General features: G+C 37.2%; 1 long non-coding RNA gene across 8 annotated transcripts in view; it reads left to right on the top strand.

The window, feature by feature from the left end:
- LOC120884475 (uncharacterized) overlaps positions 1–27,338 on the top strand; it is a 240,074-nt gene that overhangs the window by 90,293 nt on the left and 122,443 nt on the right. The window contains exon 1 of one of the 8 annotated variants that reach the window (XR_013436867.1): positions 20,640–20,702. The exons of the other annotated variants lie outside the window; for them this stretch is intronic. This is a non-coding gene — a long non-coding RNA (uncharacterized LOC120884475). Of the gene's footprint in view, positions 1–20,639; positions 20,703–27,338 lie in introns of those variants that run through there. 8 annotated transcript variants of the gene reach the window in all.

The raw sequence follows: 27,338 nt of genomic DNA, 5'->3' as shown, positions 1-27,338 counted from the left end.
GAGAAGAATTACATGAAATACTTCTTTATCCACTACAGAATGCAGTATAATCTTAAATTCATAATAGAGGGTATTGCAAATGAATAATTCAGCAAGAATCAATCATTCACCTTTTTTAGTTACAGATCTTTAGAGAATTTTCTTAGTCTATAACTTTTTAAAATGTTTTTAAAAGCAAAAACAAAACAAAGCAAAAAAGATACGAGAATGAGTCCTGGAAGTATGGGGTAGTTGTGTGAACAGAAATTAAGGCTAGTGGAATTTTCTCAAGGTTTAATGGATTTTAAATTTACCCTTATTAAACATTAGTTGAAAGGGACTTACAAATATCAACTACAAAATTTCATTTTTTTCTGCTTATTTATGATGAGCTATAGATGACTGACAGGAATATAAGAAGTCTGTTGTGTTTGCTGAGTTGGGAGTGGTCCATATTTGGTAGTAGGAGAGACCCTGATGAAACAAACAAACAAAAAAGGCAGGAATCAGAAAGATGTGATGTAGATTAAGACAGTTGAGGTGAAAATTATGGTGGATTTAGAATCTTCAGCATTTATTTATGAATGGGCAGTTCTAAACCATCATTTAAACTCAGTTGTTCCAGTTAGGCTGTCCAGTCCCTCCTACTTTGTATTAAACAAAATGTGTAACAAATATTGAACACTCAGCACATGCAAACTGAACTTGTTGAACCTCCCTAACAGCCACTAATGAGGACATTAGCTTTCAACTAACTATAGAAAGCTTTGGGTTTGGACTAGAACATTCATTCAACACAGACATCAATTTCTAGATCATTATAAGACATTAATTGGTTGCTAGACAACCACATGGCCAAGCAGATTTTAGGCTGAACTCCAATAATAAGTAAGGTTCAGACATTTCAACTCCTGAATTAATATTAATATTATTAGTAGTAGTAATAGTATCTCCTCTACCAGGACTATTCTAACAACTCTCTAGGTTTTCCAAGGCAGAGTTTGGAGGAAGCAGCTGCTAAGTTCAAATGATGGGGTGGTAAAGGACAGTATGAAAAAGTATGATACTTATGTTGAATGCAAAGGAAGAAATGTTAATGCAGATTGAGACTGGTGACAATCTCAGCCAAACTGCTAGGAGGATATCTATTGGGACAGATATATCTGCTCACATGATATTAGGCATGATTTTATAGCTATATTTTATTGCCAGTTTTTGAACTCACTAGAGTTTCATAATTATTTTAAAATTATTTAAATTAAAAAAATTTTGGTTTTCCATACTTTTAATTTTGTTTCTTTATATACATGTGTTTTCCATTAATATGCCTCTGTTGTTATAATGAAACCAATGTGAAAAATAGGTTCAAATATAAATAGTATGCTAAAATTAATCATTCTATATCAATGATTTGTTTACTTAACTATTTCTATAAGCAAACCTTAATAAGCAGATATCAGAGTGAAATGGCCATAAGACCATTGACTCAGAGTTGACTCAGTTGGAAAATTTGCAATTTTTTAGGCTTGTGAATTTTGTGAGGCTTCTTCCTGGAGTGTCATTCATGGTTGGTGTCTGGGATTATCCTACAGCCCATGTTTTACTCATACCATGAAGCAGAACATGCATCTTGTTTATTTCTTCCTTATAATTGTGAGTTGAATAACATTCCCCCAAAATTTATATGTCAAATTTCTAACCCCCAACACTTCAAGAATGTGACCACATTTTAAAATAAAGTAGTTGAAAATATAAGAAGCTAATAAGAGTTCAGACTGTATAGGATGGGCCCTAATCCAATATTACTTGTGGACTTATAAAAAAATAGGAGATATTTGGACATAGAAATGCAGATAGGGGGAATGCCATATGAAGATGAAGGCAATTATAGGGAGATACTTCTATAAGCCAACACTCACCAAAGATTGACAATAAACCACCAGAAGCCAGACAAGAATCTTTGTTATGGTTTGGAAGTGAAGGTCCCCTAAAAGTTCACATGTGAGACAATGAAAGGTTTGGAGGAAAAATGATTGGGTTATAGCATTAACCTACACAGTGAATTTAATCCCTGATAGGATGAACTGAGTGGTAACTGGAGGCAGGTGGGGTGTGACTGTGGCGTATATATTTTTATATATGGAGAGTGGAGTCTCTCTCTGCTTTCTGATCATCATGTGAGCTGCTTCTCTCTGCCACACTCTTCTGCCATGATACTTAGCCAAACCTCAAGCCCCAAGGAATGGAGCCAGCCTTGTATAGACTACAACCTCTAAATCTGTGAGCCCTCAAATAAGCCTTTTCTCCCCCTGTAACTATGTTGGTTGGGTCTTTTAGTAACAGTAGCGAAAAAGCTGTCTAAAACAGTCATGGAACAGGTTGTTTCTTATAACCCTCAGGCGGAAGGAATCCTGACTAAATTTGATCTTGGACTGTTAGCCTTCAAAACTGTCAGAGAGTAAATTCCTGTTGTTTAAATCACCACGTATGTGGCACTTCATTATGGCATCACCCAAAATGAATATACCTGTAAAAAAATGGAAAAAATGCATAAATATTTATCTTCTGGGATAGTCAGTTCTCCTAAATGCTCTATACAGAGGCAAGGCCTCAGGCTACTGGCCATACAACACTTTCAAAATATAGAGGATATAGAATCAATAGGCTTATATGCTGCTACAAATTCATTTGTGTCATCGATCAATAATAGAGTCCTTGTGGCTGATCCATATCAAATTCATTCCAGCAAGTGATTATCAATGACATCAAAAGAAGGCACCCCCTCTATTTATTTTCAGAAGCATGTGTCAGCACTCCCTAAAACCTGCACTGATCTCTCTCCAATAGCCTTTCTTACTTTGAGGGTAGGAACTGATGAAAGCCGAATTAAAGAGGTTAGCCATTGACCAGGGCATTTTTCTGGATACAACTAAAAGCAACTGATACATCTTCAGTCCATTAGGGTAAGCCACACCTGCCAATTAAAAGTTGCAAGGCATTGGATGTCCCCAGTGGGTCCTGTAAAGGTGAGAGATAAAGACACAATGAACAGGGAAAGTGCAGTGCAGTATGATACTCTTTATATTTGAATCAAGATCCTGGTTGAGCTCAGTAGTCATTTACTGCCACTGTATTTCCATCTGGGTTTGGTCTCCTTCCACATAGTTCCCTAGAACTGTTCATCACACATACTAAGTGATCAGTAATATTGTGGGTAAAATCAATGGATGGATAAATGAATAAAATTAAGTCTCTAGAAATGCTTTCTGAATTCATGCCTATGCTCTATTTTGTTCCTTTTTAAGGGCCTTTGATTAGATGTTATTGTCAATGATCTCACTTCCTTATACATATACAAAATAGTGCCTAATGTTCTAGTAAAAAAACTCTCTCTCCTTGTTGTCAGCTTGCCTTAATGCTATACTTCTTATCTCATATTTGGCAATAATTTGTACTTCATTCCTCAGAGTGTGTTAAAATACACCTGGATCAATAAACCATTTAATAGATAATACTGACCAATGTGTTTACTCGGTTGCTATAAAAATATTTTATACATGATCAAAATTTGGTGGCCACAAACTATAGCACAGATTGAGCACCAATGATTTATTGTTTGTTGGGTCACATATTCAGTTAATTACTCTTGAAATAACCTTAGAAGTCCTGCAATTTATGTTATCAATCAGCCACTTTAATCATTACTGTGTGTGTGTTCAGATAGCAGAATAAACACACACACAACCAGCATTGTTCTTCATAGCTAAGGCAGTAGTGAAAGAAACTATAGTTCAGAAGCAACAACTGTGATCCCCAGTGAAAGGGCAGCAGTGAATTAGACACACAAGGTCAGCATTTTTTGGCTGGTGTTCTACTAAGAAGGGTATGATTAGTCAAAATGCATCTGGTCATTTCCTCTTCTGATCTAGACAGCTGGAATCCTTATAATTCACTTCTTTGACTTGGTGAGTGATAGTTCCTGTTATTTGAAGGATAGAGAGTGACATTTATGTATGGAAAGAGAAAGGCCAAGTTGTTTTAGCCTTTAAACACAACAATTAACACATATTAATGACCCATCATCAATATGTGTGTTTAGCCTTGTTTATCTGGTGGTCAGGATGGATTTACATGTTCCATCCAGTTTATACATTCTTTTTGAGATCTGTTTTGCACACTAGGGTGAAGGAGGTGCATCCAGGATTAAAGTTCACACTGATGATAGACCTCTTCCCCTTGCCTCATCTACCTGAGACTCTCAACTGTGAGAAATCTGTTGTATAGCAACTATAGTTAAGAACTATATATTGTATCTTTGAAAGATGCAGAGTGTGGACAACACTCTGTTAAGATGTTAAGTATGTGCACAACAAAAATGTAAAGCATTTGTTAATTAAGTAGATTCAACCACTGCACAATGAGTATATACTTCAAAACATCATGTTGAATATGATAAATATAATGCTATGGGTCAGTTGTAAAAAAAAAAAAAAAAAAAAAAAAAAGAAGAAGAAGAAAAGCAAAAGAAAGCAAGAAGCCTGAAAAGTGAGAAAACCATGGTTCTCGGAGTCAGGTACACCTTCATTGGAGTAAGACATCTGCCACTCACAAGCTTTGTATCATTGAAAAACTTATTCAGACTCTCACGGTAACTCAATGTCTTTCTTTCTTTTCTTTCCTTTTTCTTTTTCTTTGGTATCATGGATTGAACCTCGCTGAGTTGCTTAGGGCCTTGTTAATTTGCTGAGGCTGGTTTGAACTTGCGATCCTCCTGCCACAGCCTCCTAAGTCATTGAAATTACAGTCGTGCACCACTGTGCCCATTTCGGTTTCCTTTTACTTATCCTAAGGCTACTAATGGTACCTTCCTCCCACATTTGTTTTTTGTGCATAATGAGACAGCATATGTTAAATAAGAAACTCTATTAGAAAGTACCTGCCACAGATACCTAGAACCAAGCAGATATCTATTGCTACTTTGTTTTTCTTCTTTCTTTTTAAACAAAACAGGAAATGTTCTCTCTGAATCATAGGTTTTGCATGCAAAACACTTCCCCTTAAATCAGCAACACATAAGCAAATAAAAATCTATTTGGAAAAATCTGAATGTTCTATTTTTTTCTTGTTTAATTCATGCTTACTAATTATAAAGAATCATGAGTTTCATTGTGGCATATCTATAAAAGCATATAATATAAATCTCCCCTCCCCTTCTTATTCTTTCTCTTCCTCTTTTCCCCTTCTCCACCCTAATTGTCTCCCTTTCATTTTCACAGAATCCTCTTTCCCTTCCCCTTCCTTTTCTCCTCCTCCTCTCACTCCTTCTTCTCACTAGCTTTCCCATGTGAGAGAAAATGTGATACTTGTCTTTCAGAATCTGGCTTCTTTCACTTACCACAATACTCTCCAGTTCCATCCATTGCAAATGACATAACTTCATTCTTTTTTAAGGCTGAACAAAACTTCATTGTGTGTTTGTGTGTGTGTGTGTGTATGTGTGTGTGTGTGTGTGTGTGTAGATAGATGGATAGCTAGATAGATAACATTTTCTTTATCCATCCATCTGTTGGCACACACCTAAGCTGATTTTGTAACGTGGCTATCATGAACTGTGATAAGACAAACATGGATATGCATGTATCTCTAACGTATGCTGACTTTAACTCTTTCAGGTAAATGCCAAGGAGTGGTATAACTAGATACATTTCTATTTTTTTTTTTTTTGAGAACTCTCCATTACTGATTTCCATAGTGGTTGTACTCATTTATATTTCTGCCAATAGCTCCTTTTCCTCATATCCAGGCCAGTTTTTATTGTTATTTGTATTCTTGATGATTGCCATTATGATTGGGGTGAGATGGGATTTCAATATAGTTTTAATTTACATTTTCCTAAGTATAAAATGACTGTAGCTGGCTGGGTTTATCTTTTTATATTCTATTCCATTGGTCTACATGTTTGTTTTTCTATCAATACATGTTATTTTTGTTACTTTGGCTTTTACTGTGTCCAAACCAGTTCTAGCTCCACCAAGCAAGGTATCATACCAAGCATTTTGTTCATGATCATACTGTTTTAAAATAGGGAAAGTCAAATTAAAATGTAAAAGATTATTCTGATAAATTTGGGTGTCATTTACATAAGATCTTGGAACTCTATTTAGGGAAGTTGTACTATGTTATATTAGATAAAATAGTAACGTAGTTCACCCACACCATACAATTGTGGATGGCTATGGCATTAGTACATAAAATAGGTTGTGGTTTGTTTATAGTAACATCCCCATCAGTACCATTAAAGGCAGGATTACCAGAGCTATTGGTGGTTAAGGAAGATAGATAAGAATGACACTGTACAGGAAAAGTGGGCCATAAAGAGGAAACATTGCAGCATGACAAGGTGAGATTTGACATAATGCTCAGTGTAAAAGGAAGCCTTCCCTGTGCCAAAGCACACAAAGGTGGGGATCCCTTCCACACAGGAGTATTTGGTAGAAGAGTCCAATTAGCAAAACATATTTCTTATAACTATTGCATTTGAAGTTATCTTATATTTGCACCCTAGTATCATAGGTCCATACAGGTGAGACATGTGTACTGCTGGATGGAGTTAAAGGCATTCTGTAAGTCCAGGTGTGTACCACAGTCCACGTTCACAGGAGAAAGATTCCTGCAACATATCTTTGTGCACAGTCTGTAGTCATAACTAGATTTCATTAGAACTAGATTTAGTTTATACCAAGATTAATACACAGAACAGGGATGATGTGTCTAAATAGGTTAAAGCTAGGAATAACTTATGTATAGAGCCCCAGTCTTGTGGAGCTATTGCTATTAACCCAATAGCAAGCAGTACAGCCACTGATATTGCAATCAAAAGACCAATAAAGCTAGGCATGGTGGCACATGCCTGTCATCCCAGCAGCTTGGGAGGCCAAGGCAGGAGGATCACATGTTCAAAGCCAGCCTCATCAACAACCAGGCACTAAGCAACTCAGTGAGCCTTGTCTCTAAATAAAATACAAAAAAGGCTGGGGATATGGCTCAGTGGTTGAGTGCCCCTGAGTTCAATCCCTGGTACCCTGCAAAAAATCAAAAACCCAACCAACAAACAAAAACCAATAAAACCAAGCATATCAATTAGCTTGTTTAAACAGGAAGTTGAGACCTTCTTTTGGCTCACAGGTGTAGTGGTCTATAGAAGCTTCTGTTTTGGTAGACTTCTGTTTTGGTCTCCAAGCCTTAAGGCTGGTATGAAGTGTGCAGGAGTTTTGTTCTGCCACATGGGCTGCTAAAGGGGTTGACATGATTACTGGGCAAGGACCCTCCCATTGGGAGTATGTAGCCCCTTTATTTGTTTCTACAGTATTTACTAGGACAAAATCCACTGGACAGAAGATATAGGGTCCTTAAGGATCTCCCTCAGGAAGTTCTTGTCAGATTTCTGTAAGAATCTTTTGAAACTTGGCTAACTGAGTTACGTAGGATATTAACTGAGAAATCTCAGAATCTAAAAGTAAATCACTGGCCTTTCATACAGGAACTCAAATGGAGTTAGACTCTGTTGGCCAGGAGTGTTTCCAAGCCTTATCAGGGTCAAGGACAGAAGTCTACCCATGGGATTTTAGTCTCCTGAAGCAATTTTCTTAAGTGTCTCTTAAGAAGTCATTGGTTTTTTTCTACCTTGCCTGAAGATTGAGATCTCCATGAGCAATGAAGATGAAATTTAATTTGTAATGCTTGAGAGAGTTTTTGTGTTATTTCTGTCTTGAAAGCAGGTTCATTATCACTATGAAGAATTTGAGGGAAACAAAATCGAGAAATGATCTCCTGAAGTAGAACTTTTACAACTTCATTAGCATTTCAGAGCTGCAAGAAAAAGCTTCTACCAATCCAGTGAATATATCCATCAGAACTGGTAAATAGTTTGAATTTGGTCTTCCAGGCATATGGGCAAAATCTAACAGCCAATCTGCTCCCGGAAAACCAACCACCTGTTCTTTGAAGTCCAAGAGGGTGGAGACATTTATTATAGGGATTAACCTGTTGGCAGATTTCATAGCTTTGGATGATCTGTTGGACTGTGTCCTTTAAGTCTTTTCCTGAAAACATTTTTTTGTATTAGGGTACAAGTATTATCTCTTCCCAAATGGTAGAGCTGATGGACTTTAAAGCCTTTCATTGGAATGATTGGGGAAGTAATAGAAGCCCTCAGGAGAGACCCAACATTCCCTAAGATGTAGTTAGTATCTTTGAGTTACAGCCTGTTGAGCCTCTCCCATGGAGTACTGGGGGCATTCAGAGGACCGAAAATAATTTTCCCATAGGAGCAAGGCAACTGTGGAACCCTGTAAAGCAGCTGCCTTGGCTGCTACATCTGCAGCCCTATTTCCTTTAGCTATTGTGCACTCTCTCTTCTGATGTCCAGGAACACGGATAACTGCTACCTGAGAGGGCAGGAATATCATTTGCTTCTAGGAAGCAAAGAATCTCCTTGGCATGTTTAACAGGAGTGCCTGTAGTAGAAAGCAATCCTCTTTCTTTACAGATAACTGCATGAGCATGAAGTATGAAAAAGGCATATTTAGAATCAGTATATATATTGACTCTATTATCTTTAGAAAGCTCTAGTGCCCTGGTGAGGGCAACTAATTCTGCCAGCTTAATGCTGATATTAGTAGGAAGTGGCCCTGATTTAAGAACCTCAAAATCTGTCATTACTGCATATCCCAATCTCTGAGTCCTGTCAATTACGGATGAACTTCCATTGGTGTATAAACTAAGATTGGGATTATCTATAGGATGATCAGATAAATCTGGTCTGGCAGATAAGTTTCTATTAAAACCTTTCATTGGAATGCTTGGGGAAGTAAAGATGCCCCCAGGAGAAACCCATTTCTTACAGAATGGAGAGGTTTTTCTTCTGTCTCAGGTAAGAAAGAGGTTGGATTGGGGTTATGAGAAATCTTTGAGGTAATTTTAGTTTCTTACAACAAAAGGGCCTGATATTTGAGTATACAGCTGTCTGTTCACCAAAGACTGTCTTTAGAATTTAGGATTCCTCCTATGCCATGGGATGTAAGTACAGTTAGGGGCCTTCCCAGAGTAAGTTTATTGGCCTTAGGTACCAATAGTCCCACTTCAGTCATAGCTCTAAGACATCCAGTCCACTACTAGACTGCCTTGTCTAATTTTGTACTTAGGTATCTCACTGTCTGGGGAGTGGACCCTAATGATGAAGTAATCATTTCTAGTGCCACTCCATTCCTTTATGTGACATACATTTGAGAAGTTGACTGAGTGGGCAGATCTAGAGCAGGGGCCTGGGTAAGCACTGTTTTCAATGTATTGAAGGCTTTCCTTGCCTCTGGAGTCCAATTAATAATTGCCCGTGAATGTCCTTGTGCTTCCTTAAGACACCCATAGAGAGGTCTTGCCTTTTCAGCATATCCAAAGATCCAAATTCTACAATATCCAGTTGTTCCAAGAAAGGCCCAGAGCTGTTTTACTGTTTGAGGAAAGGGATATAAGAGGATGTGTTGAATTCTTTATGGGTCAAGTTTTTTTTTAATTATTATTTTTAATTAATTATTTATTTTTTTGTAGTTGCAGATGGACAGAATACCTTTTTTTTTGTTTTTTTTTTTGTTTTATTTTGTTTTTATTTGGTGCTGAGGATTGAACCCAGTGCTCCATGCATGCTAGGCAAGTGCTCTGTCACTGAGCTACAGCCCCAGCTCTTTGGGCCAAGTTTTTGAGTTTCACCTTCTAGTATCATGCCCAAGAAAGTAACTTGGGGTAGGCATAATTGATCCTTCTCTTAGAAGACTTGACATCCCCTATTGGCCAGGAAATTGAGAAGAAAGCCAGTGTCCTCAGAAATTATTTTTTCTGAAGTTACACATAAAAGACAATCATCTACATACTAAAGGAACATTGTATCTGGGTATGACAGTCCATAAGGTCTATGCCACCAGTGCTTGTCCAAACAGATGAGGGCTGCCTCTAAATCCCTGGGGAAGGATTGTGCAGGTAACTTGTCCTGCCTTATAGGGAGGATCCTCAAATGCAAATAGAGATTGGCTTTTTAAATGTAAGGGAATGCAGAAAAAGACATCCTTTAAATTTAGGAAAGTATAATAAATAGTTCCCTTAGGAATTTGAGTAAGGAAAGTATATGAGTTTTGAACAACTGGATGTAAAGGGACTACTGCTTCACTGATTATATGCAGGTCCTGAATTAATCTCCATTTGTTGGGGCCCTTTGGGACCCCAAATATAGGAGTATTATAAGGGCTAGAGCATTCTACCAAAAGTCCCTGTTGTTTCAAACTCAGTATAATAGATATTAGTCACTTCCTAGCTTCAGGTTTTAAGGGATACTATTTTTGGTGAGGAAAGTAAGAAGGATCCTTAAGGTGAATTTCAACAGGGCTGGAGTCCATGCCCTTCCCACAGTATTGTTATCTGAACAAACTGTGGGATCCACTTCTGCTTATAGTTAAAGAGTAGACAGCTATATTCTTCAGGTGGCAACAGCAATTTGACCCTTAATTGAGACAATAGATGTCTTCCTAAGATAGGGGTTGTAGTCTCTGGCATAATGAGAAAGGAGTGACAGAAGTGGAAATCACTCCCGGAAGAGGTTTAGTAAAATATCACTCAACAGGCTGGCCTGATATGCTCTAAACGGTTACTTTATCTTGGGACCTAGGTCCAGGAGAGGACAGGACTGAGAACTATGCTCCCATGTCCAGAGGAAGTTTATCTGGTGCTTGTCCACAAGCAAGTTTCCCCAAGGCTCCTCAAGCTGGACTTCAGTCATAGGAGCCATAAAGGAAGTCCCTGAGACCTGTCATTGGGAACTAGTAGGTGATGGCCTTGATCCTCTCAGGTTCTGAGGACATCTAGCCTTCCATTGGCTCCCCTGACATGGAGGACAAGGTCTGGGAGGCAGTCTAATAGGTGGTCAATGCATCTGGAGATAATCCCTGTTGAAATGGCCTTCTTTCCCGCAAGATAAACTGGAAGTAGAGGAAAACCCCTGGGCACCTGCTCACATGGCTGCCATCAATTCTCCATGTCACCTGTCCTTCTTTTTCTCCTTTGCTATGTCCCTATTATAAAAGACTATTGTAGCAGCATGGACTAATTGGTCCAAGGTTTTGTCTTGTTCCACAGCCAGTTTTTAGAGCTTCCATGTGTCTGGAGCAGACTGGGTTAAGATTTTATCTTTAAGAATGATTTCCTCTGTCTCTGACCCTGACTCAAGGTTAGTGTGTTTAGTGGCCTCCCATATCCTCTGTAGAAAGGTTACAGTGGCTCCTTTTCTCCTTGAATTACAGTGCCAGTTGGGCATAATTGAAAGGCTTGTCTTGGGCCCTCCCAATCCTTCTAACACACAGTATATAAAATGATGTCCATCCCATTCATCTTTATCTTTGTCAGCGTCCCAGTTTGGTTCATTGAGGGGAACTGCCTGACTCCCCATGGGGATGTTTTAACTCTTGTCAACCATGGTTACTTTCTCTCCCCTGCTGTGTAGTAAGTTGTCTCCTATTTCAACAGCCTTCTCTAAGACCCTTTGTTTTTCCAAAAGAAGTTAAAGTTTGACTCAAAAGCAACCTAACATCCTTCCATGCTAAGTCATAAAGATTTGCTAACTGCTGGAAGGTTGGAAGATATTGCTCTGGCTTTCAATGTAGTTCCCTAGGTCTTTCTTTATGTCCTTTAATTCAGTTAGTGAAAAGCGGACATGTACTATCTCAGGTCCAAATTCCACCCCACTCCTCCATTGTATTGAGAGAAAATATGCCCTGAGCAGCAGACTTACTAGCAACTCTAGGATCATAGGTGAAGTTTGCCCCTGGATAAGGAGGACTGGGCTCCAATCCTTTTAAATTGGGATAAATCAGTCTTAAGACCCATTTTCCTTCAAATGGGGCTGAGGGAATTTCCTGTTTAACCCTTTTCCTCTGTCAACAAGTTTTTCTGTTCTGTGAATTTGGTGTCTGTCTTAGAGCAACAGACTGCTGCTAGTGTGTCAAGCTTGCAATTCTCTGCTAATTCAAGATGATCTCTCAGATAAAAGAACAATTGTACATAAAGAACTTCACTCTATTTGCCTTCTGTAAATTACACCATTTACAGAAAAGGTAAATGAGTAGTACTATAATTTAAGGTTCCTTCCAGTGGCCACTTTTCTCCATCTCCTAATGGGTACTGAGGCCAGGCCTCAGTGCAAAAAATGATCAAAGATTTTCTCTTTAATTTGGGTCCAAGTTATTCCAAGTTTTTGAGCAGACAGGAGAGAGGTGAGCCTCATAGAAGTTTGGAAAAATTGGATCCCATCTGGAAACAAGAAGAAAGAAGTCTTGATGGAGGTCACCCAATCCCTATCTCATTCTTTTACAAATCTGGAGGAGTGCCTGTAGTCTATGAATCAGGTAGACTGGCTTGGCCCAGAATCTATCCAAGAGGAATTGTGTCCAGGTAGGGACTAGCCAAGCTTATCCATGGCCTGTGATCCATGTCCCTGATATTTCTTGTTGTAACCCAGATCTCTTTGATGCTTTAATTCCCAGAAAACATGTAATTCCCTCCTTATTACTGTCAAAAAGGAGAATAAGAATCTGGAGGGAAGGCATCTATCTGTAAAAAGATTTATGCTGGAGTCTCTGAGATAAGGAGAGTTCCCTGAACTAGTAGCATAATCTCTCAGCCTACATTTATGGGTCTTTTTCCTGTGCAAGGAGGTTCCCAGCAGCCACTATAAATCAAACCCAGGAGAGGTCCTGTGATGGTCATAATAATATCCCACCCCTTTTTTCCCATCCTTTTGAAGGGTCCATAAAGCCACAAGGGAGGAGATAGGTGGTTTCTAAAATGTCTCAAAGAGATAAGGAGTTCCTGCATTACAGGGTCTTTTGTTCAGAGGTAACTATCCTGACAAAAGGGACAAGGTTTCTGCATAAGGTAAAGACAAATTAGGAGTGACCTAGTCCTAACTGACAAACTGTTTCCATAAGGAGGAAAAGAAAGGTTGCTGATTCTGTCATAGTGAAAGGGGTCTATTACTCATGTTGTTGCCCAAGAGGAGAGAAAGAGAAAAAAAAAAGTCATTCTGGGAATTCAGCCATGCTAGTCGTAGTTGGGGTCTTCTCTGGCCTCAGAAAGCCACAGAAGTGATGGACAATCAACAATTACTTTCCAGGTCTCATCAGCTATTTAACATGACTGTTACTAACCTTTGAGTTAATGGTGTCAATCCTCGATGAGCCCCCAATTCTGTTACTGTCTAAAGGTGGTGGGTTCATTGTCTCTGTTCAGCAAAATTTGAATAGGACAGAGATAGCAAGCAAGAAGTAGGTAAATTGAAAAGAGATGGAGATTATAGACTTCTCTGAAGAGAAGGGGTTCCCAAGCTGGGAGTCTGGTGGGAGAGTTATGACCTCTTTTTTTTTTTTTTATGGTTTCTGGAATTTCCTCCTTTCCTTATCTCTTCCCTTGTCCACATGCTCCTCACTATTATTGGTTGGTGCCCTCTCTGTCCACACATCTCTTTTAGTTTTTCTATTGGATCCCCTGCTTAGAACCATGAATACAGAAGTGTCTGTTTGACTGGGTTCCCTGTTTTTGTCCATGAGCACTTTTGTCAAGCAGAAAGTTGACCTCATCAGAAGTCCTTCCCCGTGCTCCTTAGTTCTGACTCTGCCCCTGACCTACTTACTTGCCCTCTTGCCCTAACTACTTAGGTCCTTCTGTATCTCTCAAACTACATCCCATAGATTCTGATATATTGTGTTCTTGTTCCAAACTAAGAATTTTTAAATTTCTCCCCTAATTTCTTAAATGATGCACTCATCACTCAGAAATTTCAATTTCAATTGTTTGTTTTCTGTAAATTTTCTTGTTGATGATTTCTAATTTCATTATGATCTGATAAGATGCAAGCAATTTTTTTTTGTATTTTCTAAGACTTGTTTTGTGGTTTATATATGATATATTTTGGAGAAAGCTCTGTGATCAGCTGAAAAGAAAATGTTTTTAGCTCTTGTTTGATGAACTATTCTGGGGATGTCTGTTAAATTCATTTTATCTAAAGTACAGTATGACTCTTGTTTCTTTTTTTCTTTCTCATTAATCTATCTCCTAGTGAGAATGAGATATTGAAGTCTGGAGTAAGTCAACTGATGAGTAGGGTATTGGGATTTATCTGTCCCTTTATGTCAAGTTGCATTTATTTTGTGTAATTTGGACCATGAATGCTTGGGTATAAATATTTACAATTGTTCTACCTTCTTTTTAGTTTTATTTTTTATTATTTTTTATTTATATATGACCATGGAATGCATTACAATTCATATTACATATATAGAGCACAAATTTTTCATATCTCTGGTGTATACAAAGCGTATTCACACCAATTCGTGTCTTCATATATGTACTTTGGATAATGATGTTCATCATATTTCACCATCATTTCTAACCCCATGCCCCCTCCCTTCCCCTACCCACCACTCTGCTCTATCTAGAGCTCATCTATTCCTCCCATGCTTTCTCCCCCATCCCACTATGAATCAGCCTCCTTATATCAGAGGAAACATTCAGCATTTGGTTTTTCGGGATTGGCTAACTTCACTTAGCATTATCTTGTCTAACTCCATCCATTTACCTGTAAATGCCATGATTTCATTCTCTTTTATTGCTGAGAAATATTTTATTCTGTTTATATGCCACATTTTTTTTTATCCATTCATCTATTGAAGGGCATCTAGGTTGGTTCCACAGTTTGGCTATTGTGAATTGTGCTGTTATAAACACTGATATGGCTGCATCATTGTAGTGTGCTGTTTTTAAATCCTTTGGGTATAGACCAGGGAGAGAGATAGCAAGGTCAAATGGTGGTTCCATTCCAAGTTTTCTAAGGAATCTCCATACTGCTTTCCAGAGTGGTTGCACCACTTCGCAGTCCTGTCATCAATGTATGAGTGTGCCTTTTCCCCACATCCTCACTAATACTTTTTGTTTCTTATATTCTTGATAACTGTCATTCTGATTGGAGTAAGATGAAATCTTAGTTTTGATTTGCATTTCTCTAATTGCTAGCAATGATGAGCTTTTTAAAATATATTTGTTGATTAATTGTATATCATCTTCTGAGAACTGTCTGTTCAGGTCCTTGGCCCATTTATTGATTGGGTTATTTGGTTTTTTGGTGCTTAGCTTTTTGAGTTCTTTATATACCCTAGAGATTAGTGCTTTATCTGATGTGTGAGGGGTAAAAATTTGCTTCCAAGATGTAGGCTCTCTCTATTCACTTCACAGATTGTTTATTTTGCTGAGAAAAAAACTTTTTAGTTTGAATCCATCTCATTTATTCAGTCCTGATTTTAATTCTTGTGCCAAAGGAGTCTTAATAAGGAAGTTGGGGCCTAATCCCACATGATGGAGATTAGGGCCTACTTTTTCTTCTATTAGATGCAGGGTTTCTGGTTTTATTGCTAGGTCCATGATCCATTTTTGAGTTGAGTTTTGTGCACAGTGAGAGATGGGGGCTTAATTTCATTTTGTTGCATATGGCTTTCCAGTTTTCCCAGCACCATTTTTTGAAGAGGCTATATTTTCTTCAATGCATGTTTTTGACACCTTTGTCTAATATAAGATAATTATAATCTTGTGAGTTAGTGTCTGTGTCCTCTATTCTGTAACATTGGTCTACCAGTCTGTTTTGGTGCCAATACCATGCTGTTTTTTTTACTATTGCTCTATAGTATAGTTTAAGGTCTGGTACAGAGATGCCACCTGCTTTACTCTTCCTGCTAAGGATTGCTTTAGCTATTCTGGGTCTTATTTTTCCATATGAGTTTTTATGACTGTTTTTTCTATTTCTATGAGGAATATCATTGTGATTTTGATCAGGATGTATTGAATCTGTATAGTACTTTTGGTAGAATGGTCATTTTGATAATATTAATTCTGCCTATCCAAGAGCAAGGTAGATCTTTCCATCTTCTAAGGTCTTCTTTGATTTCTTTCTTTAGGATTCTGTAATTTTCATTATATAGATTTTTTACTCTTTTGTTAAGTTGATTCCCAAGTATTTTATTTTATTTTTGAGGCTATTGTAAATGGGGTATTTGTTATCATTTCCCTTTCTGAGGATTTGTCACTGATATACAGAAATGCATCTGATTTATGTATGTTGAATTTATATCCTGCTAGTTTGTTAAATTTATTTACTACTTCTAGAAGTTTTCTGGGGGAACTTTTAGGGTCTTCTAAGTGTAGAATCATGTCATCAGCAAATAGTGCCAATTTGAGTTCTTCTTTTCCTATGTGTGTCCCTTTAATTTCTTTTGTCTCTCTAATTGCTCTGGCCAGTGTTTCAAGAACTATGTTAAATAGAAGTGGTGAAAGAGGGCACCCCTATCTTGTTCCAGTTTTTAGAGGGAATGCCTTCAATTTTTTTTTCCATTTAGAATGATGTTGGCCTGGGGCTTAACATAGATAGCCTTTACAGTGTTGAGATATGTTGTCCCTCTATGTATACTACTTCAAATAAAGGTGGTGGTGGCAATAGCTGAGGTAACTCGAGATAATGGTGGAGGTGCCCCAAGATGTAAGTAATGTCTTACAGAGATGGGGCTGAAAGGGTTGGCCTTACACTCTCTTTGGGATGCCTGCTCTGAGATGCAGCTCCTTCTAGACCCTGTCTGTTATCAAAAAGTTTGGGGCTACTGCATGGGGGAGGCTATGGTGATGACTGCAGTGTCCCAAGACAGAATTGGGTTACGTCTGGGCTCCCAGGTGGGTGGGGGATGAACTACCCTGGATCTGGGTCCCATGAAAGTTGGTGGGGGTGGATCTGGGCCAGGCCTGACCTCCCACAGTAGTCTGCTGGTCTGAAAAGATGGCCCTGTGCCAGAGGCTGGGCTCCCACTGGTGTCTGCAGGTGGTGGGATGGACCTGGCCTATTGTGAGCCTGGGTACTGTATAGGCTGCTGTGGGTGGATTTGGGATAGGCCTGACCTCCTCTACCTTCTTTTTAGATTGTCCCTTTTACTTTTATGTGTGACTGTCTTTTTGTCTTCCAATTTTGACTGACATCTGCTTTGTTGGATATTGAAAATAGCTACTCCTGCTTGCTTTAAGTCTATTTCCATCCTTTCTGTCTTTGTTGGGAAGGTTTCTTGCAGATAACCTATAGTTTGTATTGTTTTTAAATTCCATCTTTTAGTCCATGTCTTTTAATTGAAGAATTAAATTCATTTATATTATTATTATATAAAGATCTGTATTACTTTCTGTCACTTTGTTTTATTTCTGATTTATTTGTTTATAATGTCATTTGCTTATCTACTCCTTTAATGAGGTTTATTTTTTCCTGAACTCTCTTTGGTTGTTTTGTTTTTATTCAGTGTGCAGGATTTCTTAAGTATTTACTGAAATGCTGGATTAAGGTCATAAATTTGTTTAGCTCATGTTCATCTTGAATATTTTTCTTTCTTATTCAATTCTGAAAGGAAACATTTGCTGGATATAGTAATCTGGGTGGTGGTTATTTTCTTTCAGAACTCTTAAATATACTATTCAGTGAACTCCTGGCCCTTTAAGTTTCTTCTGAGAAATATTTTTGTTATTCTGATGGGTTTGCCTTTATAAGTGACTTTGTGTTTCTTTTTTGTAGTTTTAAAGTTTTTTATTCTAAATTTTTGGCATTTTAGCTAATATATGTTATAGAGAAATTCTTTTCTGATTTTGTCTATTTGGAGTTCTAAATGCCTCTGGTATCTAATCATCCATCTCATTCCCATTGTTTGGAAAAATTTCTACTGTTATTTCACTGCATACATTGTCCATGCCATTAGCCTGTATTTCTACTCCTTCTTGAAGGCCCATGAGTCTTAAGTTAGGTCTTTTAATTTTATCTATTCTGTATATTCCACATAATCTTATATATTCTGTCCATAGTTTCTAATCTTTTTAAATTACTGTCCGAACATTTAAGTTCATTCACTTTGTCTTCAAGTCCTGAAACTTTGTTGAGACTTTCAATTTATTGAGCTTTTCATTTCCATGAGTTCCATTTGGTTCTTTTTCAGAATCTTTATCTCTTTATCAAATTTCTCATTTGTTTCCTATATTGTCTTCCTAATTTCATTTACTTATTTCTTTGTATATTCTTTGAAATCATTGATAATTTTAACAATCTTTTAATCCTTTGTCTAGTATTACATCCACTTCAATATCTATGGATTCATTTATTGAAGAGTTATGAACTTTTCAAGGCATCTTGTTGGTTCATTTTCTCATAGTTCCTGTGATTCCATATTGAGATTTATACTTATTTTGTGATAGATTTTCTTCTATTATGTTTGTATTTTTAGTGAGAAGTTATAACTTTATAATGAGCTCTGGGGCTATATCTCAGCATCAAAGCACCCATGAAGTGCGTGGTCCAGCCTCCAGCACCCCCCTGAGAGAACAGAATAATCACTAATAACAGTGGTAACTTTAGAGTGATAACTTAGAAGCATACCATGTATCAGTATATAATTCAAAAGTTATTAAATATGATCTCTAAAATCTACTATTTAAAGAAAGAAAAGAATGATTAATATAAATTATAGTGAAAATTAGGCAGTAGTGGAATTATACTTAATAATAAAATATATAGAAAGAAAGGAAAAAAGTGTAGAGGGCAGGGAGACAGAAGAAGAAATGATTAGAGGAGAAAATAAAAATAGTAATAAAAAGAGATAATAAAAATATCACAATTCACAGAAAAATACATAAAATTAGATAGAAATATCAGTACACAAATAATAAGGGAAAATAGAATGAAATCATTTACAAGAAAATAGAAAGTGCAAAAACAATACAAGATTAAATTTCTCTTTGCTGATGTAATTAAAATGGAGACACTTCTTTGAAGTGATTTGATTTTAGAACCTAGCAATTATGGAGAGGTCTGTACCACACAGTTGAAGTTGTTTGTTCCTATTACTTCTAATACCAACAAGCCAAAAAAACAGAGAGTTTGCATGCTATGTTCCTCCCCTTTTTGCCTACCAGTGATTGCTGAGGGAACCACTGCAGTGTTAAATTTACCTCAATAGCTCCATCTTTTATAACAGGAGGCAGGGATGGTTATAGTGGGAGCCCCCTAGCCAACCCTTGAACCTGAAGAGCCTGTGGGCTGGTACAGATTGTTTTGTACCCCACATCCTGCTAGCCTCAGTCTATATGTTGAGAATAGGTATGAGTTGGTGTCCAAGTCCCAGCAGGGCCCCTCCAAATGCTTTTGAGCATTAAGGAAGAAACTGCCCCCTGGGGTCTGGGCTGGGTTTAGGGCTGCAGGCAGCATGCCTTCTTCTAGACTCAGTAATAGCACTCCTATACCCATTTCTGTCCCACATGCATACCCAGCCTTTTTCATTCCTTGTCACAAAGCTCAGATCACCAGCTTCAAAACGTGCCTGCTCTGCCTTCCTTCTATTTGCAGCCCCAGAGACTGGCAGTCTTGTCTGCTACAACAATTCTGTGTCACAGTTTCATGCCTCAGCCTTGACTGCCTCTTGGGGTGGGTACCCACTGACCCAGTGGGGGAAAAGGGGGGGAAAAAGTTTATTGGATCTTAGAGACATGGAATAAAGAAAACCAGAAAAAAAAATCAGATGTTTCTGACCTCCTCTGCAGAAAAGTGGAGTCTATATTTCTTGAAATCCATAAGAATTTTTTTTCTACTTCAGCATGGAGGAGAGCTTCCTCTTCCCTATGGAGTTGCTACATGTCCAGCACTGGTGCAGACTGTTCCACTTTTAGTTCTCTTTTTTATTCTAAAAATTAGATCTCTGGGTTTTACCTGGCCACTGACTCTCTAGACTGTACTTGAGTACTTTCCCATGCCCCCCCACCTACTTCATCATGCAGCTACAAAACTATTGATTTAATCTCAGGGAGCAGCCCCTATGTACTGAATTCCTCTACTCTGCCAGTTTCCAGTCCCTTGCATTTCATGTTGTTTTAAAATCAATAAAAATAAACTTTGCCTTTTGGGAACTTTAACTCTACAACAAAGTCTCAGTTGTTTTTTAGCTACTATGTGATTATTACAGTTTGATCTAAAACAGAGGTGGTATTTTACTGAAATATCAGTGTAGATGCTTTGAGTACATGAATAATGCATATCCAGTTACTGCCTGTCTGCAAGGGAAAAAAATGGCCTTTCAAGACCAAGATTTGGGAAGTAATCAGAAGACATAAACAATGATAATGAATAAACCTCTCTCCAATTCTATGTGTAATTATATATATATATATATACATATATATATATATATATATGTATATATATATATATATATATATAAAATACCCTTTTACTTGATTTTTTCCATTTTCTTTGCTAACAAAATAGAAATCACTTCATAGACAGTAAGACATCCATGCAGACATTTGTGGAGAGAAAGGGGTTGTTTGTTTCTTTTCAGGATTTAGGTAGAAGGTCCTCAAGGATCTCATGATTTTTGCAATAATTCCTCTCACCTAGCATTGTGCTGGTCACATAGGAAATATATCCTCAGTGATTAGAATTGAATGAGTCAGAATACAGAAATATGACCAAGAATAAAAGAGCAGGGTGAGTCACAAAGGCAAGAGAGAAGCCAAGGTTTAAATGGAGAAGCAGGAAGAAGAGAAAGGAGACTTCCATGTGTGGAGTGAGTAATTGCTGTGGGGGTGGGAACTGCTTTCAGAAGGAGATCCACTAGAATCTGATAAGCCAGATATTATGGTTTGGATCTGAAATGTCCCCCAAAGGACATTTGCTAAAGGTTTGGTTGCCAGCCTGTGGCACTATAAGGTGTTGCAATTTTTAGGAAGTGGGGCCTAGCTGAAGGATAGATCACTGAGGTGGGTTTGAAGTATATTGGGACCTTGGCCCTTCATTCTCTGTTTCTATTTCTGATATACCCTCCATGATGTTCAGTCTCATAAAAATGTTGACTAAAACACTGGATCTGAAACACCAGCTGAAAAAGGTTCCATTTTATATTGTCCTGTAAAAGTAGAGCGGGATTATCTTTGGCTATTTATATTTGCCTTCTCACCTCCTTCTGATCTTTTCAAATGTCAACTTACCAATGAAATAGTCTTAACACTTAAAAGCCATAATCACCACCCACAACCCACCTTCATTATTTTAAATTTTCTCCATAGTATGTATCATCATCCAACATACTCCTGTTACTTATGCACCCTTTATAGTGTTGATTGTATAATTTCAGGATTTTTTTTTTAACTGTTATCTCTAGCATTCAAATCAGCATCTGAAGATGCTCAGCATGTATGGAATAAGTTGAATGAAGGAATGAATGCATGAACAGGTAGATAAATTGAGGAGTGTTCACTGTATCCCTTGTACTGTTCTCAAAGGGTATTGGTAATATAAAGACCATAAAATAGGACCCCTGCCTCAAAGTTAATGTCAAGGCAGACAAGTAAATCAGTAGTTCCCAAACATCATTGTTAGTGTGCTGCTGAAGGTAATGATAGAACTAAGAGTGGGTTCTCTGGGAACACTGAGGAGGGATCTTAATCTTGGGTACATTAAAACATGAAAGATTCAGATAAGTCCACCTTAAATGAGTGAAGTCTGAGCTGTAAAATGGGTTGAAATTAATTAAATACTAAGGAAATAAAGGGCCCTTATCTAGCAACAGAAGCTTGGGGTATATAAAGTCTTACTTTCAGGGGCTGGGGATGTGGCTCAAGCGGTAGCGCGCTGGCCTAGCGTTCGTGTGGCCCGGGTTCGATCCTCAGCACCACATACAAACGAAGATGTTGTGTCCGCCCAGAACTAAGAAAAAATAAATAAATATTAAAATTCTCTCTCTCTCTGTCCCCCTCTTTCTCTCACTCTCTCTTTAAAAAAAAAAAAAGTCTCACTTTCAGAGAATAAATATAGTTATCAACTAATCAAAAGTATTAAACTGTTTATGTGAAACTCAGCATGCAGGCCTTAACAGGCAAGGAAAGACTGCCATCAGAGCTGTGACAGACTGACTGAACATGTAAGATGAAGCCCTAGATTAGGCATGCAAAATTAAAGGCAGATAAATGAGAAGAAATTAAAGAAGCTAAGAATTCCATTTTCTTTCCTAAAGAATACACTAGGAATCTTTATAAACACTTCAGGGAAGAAATTATCTAATTATTTTAAAAACTATAAAGATATCAAATATGTAGGAAGAAAACAGTGTTGTCTACTTTGAGCTGGTGATGTGGTAAAGTTAGCTGTATGGATGGTGAGACACCATTCCCAAAGTGTCAGAAATCCTATGAGCTACATAAAAAATATCCATTATTAAAAATTAAATCATATGAATTTGTGCTATATACTAAATGTTTGTGTTCCTCCAAAATTCATAGATTGAAACCTAATCCCCAGTAGGAGAGTATTTGGAGGTGAAGCCTTTGGGAAATGAATAAGTCACAAGGATAGAGCCCTCATTTATGGGATTACTGGTCTTACAAAAGACACCCCAGAAAGTTCTCTCATCTTTCCTCCCATATTAAGACCCAGCTATGAGATGACATCTATGAACCAGGAAGAAGCCCTTCATCTGCCAATGTATCTGCCAATGCCTTGATCTTGGATTTCCCAGTATTCAGAAATGTGAGAAATAAATTTCTGTTATTCATAAGCCACTCCAACTTTGGTATTTTCTTTTAGTAACCAGAACATATTAAGACAACTTTCTACTAAATAAATTATATTAAAACAAAGGTGATGAATGCTCCAAACTTATACTTTCCTATTTGTTTTATTAGATTTTACTGTTTGTTCTGATTTTGAGGAAATTTGCATCTATTGTATTTATGTGATAGAAATACTACATGTCATATTGTACATCACTTTCCAAAACTCGTTTAGTGATATCGTATTAGTAACTAGAAATCAGCCATGGTGGGACTATTTTGAGCATGGAAAGAGGTGAATACTGGGAATCAGTCTCCCGCTCACTCTCATCAAAAGAGATAACTCATTAAACAATTTTTAGCACACAACTGCTTTGAGTCCAGAGGATGGTGTGGTTATTGTAGTTACTTAGTACCTTTAAACTGTTCTTACATTTTGATATTTTCCTATATTAGAACCCTATAAGTTTCTCTCTTCTTGCTGCTAGTCACAACTATATGACCTAAGAAGGAGGTGTTACTTGGAATCTCCTTTCCTGGCAGTGTTGTTGGAGGGGCATGGAGAGCCAGAGGCAGTAGGGTGGCTGCCTCTACAATGACTTTCTGTGTCCCCTATACTGTGAGAGCAGTTTTGTATTCCACCTTCAGGGGACTGTCAGAGTTATCTGGCTCTTATTCAGAGCTAATCAACCTCAAAGCTGAGATTCAGTCTGATTTTTGGCTGTGAGCTTTTAGAGATCCCACTATTTTTTTCTTAATCAATTAATCTTTGCTCAAAATACCTAGATGGGTTCTGAGGTTTAAAACAAAGAACCTGGTTTAATTCAGCAGTTAATTTCTATTTTACTACATACAAATGAAATGATTAAGTATTTAAAATTTGATATTGTGGAAAAATACAATTATCTGGCATACATTAAAATAATTACTAGTGATTTAATTAAAAAGTTAAAAAATATAGGAGTATGCATTATCCATGATTCATCACTACTAATATTTAATATTTCTTCCTTTCTATTTCTACATTTAAATATATTTTGATAAGGGAAAGTACATGTTGTTTATATTCTACTGCATTATACTACACTGGTGGCATTAACTATATATATTTAATAAGCATTACTTGCATTTGTCTTTCCAAAATCAAAGCCAAATTTATTTCTCAACTAAGGTGTAATTTATATGAGCAATTTCTTTGAATCAGTTTCTTTTGAAGCTTTGTTAAGGTAAGTTTTTAATTTTTTCAAGAGGGTCTAATGTCCTGGAAAAAACAAGGGCTTTATAATATACTTGTTCAGTAAATCATTTATTTAATAAATGATTATTGAATATGTACTATGTTCAAGATTATTGTCAATGCTGAAGGCAAAACACTGGGTATGTAGAAAAAAATCATTTACCTCAAACACCATAAAATTTGAAGATAGAAATGAATAAGACAGTTAATGAGTATATAAATTATGGAGTATGATAAAGGTGCTAAGGATCCATAGAGAAAAATAAAGCTGGGCAAAGATGCTGGGGGAAACCTGAGGGTGGAAAAAGCAGTTACAATTCAAAATAGGGTAGTTAGGGTAAGACTTACTGATAGTCTGACAATGGAGCCAGCATTGAAAGCTGCGGAAACTTGCTGGGGAAGAACCTTGGGTTTGAATTGTGACCGCTTTTTCCACCCTCAGGTTTCCCCCATCTTCTTTGCCCAGCTTTATTTTTCTCTATGGACTTTTTCTCTTCCTCTTAGCAGAAGGAAGAGCTGATGGAAAAGCTTACTTGGATACTCTGTGGAGACCCGTGTTACTGAAGTGGAGTGAACAAGGGAGAGAGCAGATGAGATCAAGGTGAAAGAGATAAGAGGAGCAATTGGATCATTTATGATCATGGATAACTGCCAGGAGAATAACTTTTACACTGAGTGAAATGGGAGGAGCCATGGGATTATTTTGAGCAAAGAACATACATGATTTAATTTATGCTTTAAAAGTATCACTTTGACTTAGAGAACTTTAAATGCTAGCACATTTAAACAGATTTGCCAACAACTAGAACATTTTTTATTGGAACTATTTTTTCATGCATTTTTAAAATATGGTAATTGATAAAATTAAGGACAACAGAAAGATTTCTTTTTCTATTCAATTTCTCTGTGAACCAGGAACATTAGTGTCTCCTGGAATATATTAGAAATGGAGACTCACAGGCCCTTCCTTGGGGTCTACTGAATCTTAATCTACCTTTAATGAAATGTTAAGATGACTGGCGTGCAAAATACAGTTGGAAAAGAGTAGGAAAAAAGGAAGTTAAGAGAAAAACCCAGGGGATGGCGAAGAAGCTCTTGCTGGTCTCCTAGCGAGACTTGATAATTGTATGGTTGATAGTGTTATCAGTGGAAGTGATGAGAAGAATAACTGTATGTGGTATAAGAGAAAGCACAACCCAAGAATAACTCCAAGAGTTTTGGCTTGAGTTAGTGGAAGGCTGCAGTTCTCATCAACTGAGTCAGAGGAAAAATCAGGTGGAGCATACATGGACAAATTATGTTTGGGACATGTGATGGTTAATCTGATATGTCAACTTGGAGGATGTTTTGAGGTGACATTAATATTTAAATTGGTGAACTTTGGCTAAAATAGTTTGACTTATATAATGTGAGTGGACCTCATCCAATTAGTTGAAGGTATGAGAGGAATAAAAATACTTTCCAGGCAAGAAGGGATTCTCTAGCAGACTACCTTCAGACTAGAGGTGCACCCTCAGCTTCCTTGGGCCTCCACGCTGCCAACTTTTAGACTGGAAGGTACTGTTGGCTCTTCTGGCTCAAGTCTGGCTCACACTGCAGACTTGGACCTCTCACCTTCCAACATTGTGAGTCAGTGTCTTATCCCTGTTGGTTCTCTTTTACTGTAGAACCCAGAATAACCCAAGATATTAAATAGTTTTAAGTCTAGAGAGAGACTGAGTGTGATGATACGAAATTAAGAATCACCAGCATAGAGCCTAATTTGAAGCCATCAGGTTAAATAAAATCACTAAGGAATTGAGGTAGATGAAGAAAAGAATCCAGAAAGATTCTCTGGGCCCTTCTATGGTAAGCCATCAGAGTATAGAAAAAAACCGCAAAGGTTGAAAAGGCGATGCCAGGGAAAAGGGAGAAAAGCCAGGTGAAAGTGATGGCCTAAAGGCCAAATGAAAGAATGTTTCAACAAGGAGATTGTGATTCATGTGTCTAATGTTAGACATGTGATTCCAGTAAGATGAGGATTGAGAGTTTGATGTAATAAGATAGAGGGCTCAGCTGACCTTGACAAGAGCTGTGTCCATATCAAGTGGGGGGGGGGGTTTGGAAGCCTGGCAGGAGTTGAGTGTAGGGATAACAGGAAGCCAATGAATAGACAGTTAAATGTGTGTGTAAGATGAATCTTTTTCTTATTTTTAGTTTTGAAAATCATTTTTATAGCAGTTTTTTGGTATACCAAAAAAATTGAGCAGAATAGAGTTCCTATATACTTTTACCTTTCATAATTCTCCACTATTATTAACATTTGAATTATTGTAGTACATTTATTACAACTGATAAGTGAATATTGATACACTATTATTAACTAAATTTCCTAGTTTATGTTAAGGTTTGCTATTTCTGTCATACAGTTCTGTGGGTTTTGACAAATCTATAATGTTAAATAAGATGACATAGATAAAAATGCCTAGCACAAATACTAGCATCTATTAAATGATAATGCCCTTCTACTTCCTTTTGAATAGAAGTCAGGAGATACAGCTGAAGATATAGATATAATTTTATTAAAATGTAACTTGGTAATTTTGTAATCACTGTAATGATTCCTGAGTAACATGAAGTAACATGACTTTTTTTTTTTAATTCCAAGACATGCAGCTTCCCCAAATAACTGTTTTATTCCCATAATTGTTAGTACTAGTTCCTCAGGTTGATAAAGAGGCCAAGTGATCAGTTGATCTCTATATGGGTTAGTTAGTTCGACATTGAGATAAATGGTTACATTGCCACAGATAACACATCTCACCAATCCTAGCCATCCATCACTTAAAGATATTGAAGGAAGAAGCTTCAGCCTGAGAGTAAGACTTCCCAGTGATCTCTCATTCCTTTGAGATACTATGTAAGATTATATAAGATTTTCAAGCAGTATAACATATTCTTAAGTGAAAACTATTTCTGTGAAGAGCTTTTGGTGAAAAGAGTTTAAACATTGCATGGGCTGTAAATCAAAGATCCTTTCAACACGATGCCTGCGCAAATTATTTAAAGTCTAGAAAATAAGCTTGAGATTCTGGGGTCAGAAAACTGTTCTGACTTTGAAAGTAAATCTATTTGAAAACTGGAGCAAGTTCTGATGGACTTGACAGTGAAATAAAGTGAATATTTTGTCTGCTGAAAGGAGATTTTATTTGACTTGATTCTGGAAGCTGTAGTGATCTTTTATTTCATGGAATCAAAATCTGTTGTGATAAGAAACAGTATTGGGGAAAAAATCAAGTTTGTAGAATGATGCTGTTAATGACTAGGCCGAGATGAACTGGATTGGTTCAATGAGCTGAACTGGATTGGTTCAATAAAACTATAAAAAAGGGAAACGATTTTTTTTTTGTCAATTCTTGTGAAAAATGATCAATTGTAC

This window comes from Ictidomys tridecemlineatus, chromosome 3 (assembly GCF_052094955.1).
Source record: "Ictidomys tridecemlineatus isolate mIctTri1 chromosome 3, mIctTri1.hap1, whole genome shotgun sequence".
Lineage (NCBI taxonomy): Eukaryota > Metazoa > Chordata > Mammalia > Rodentia > Sciuridae > Ictidomys > Ictidomys tridecemlineatus.
Note: the sequence above shows the minus strand (reverse complement) of the source record. Positions and strands in the feature narration are given on the sequence as shown.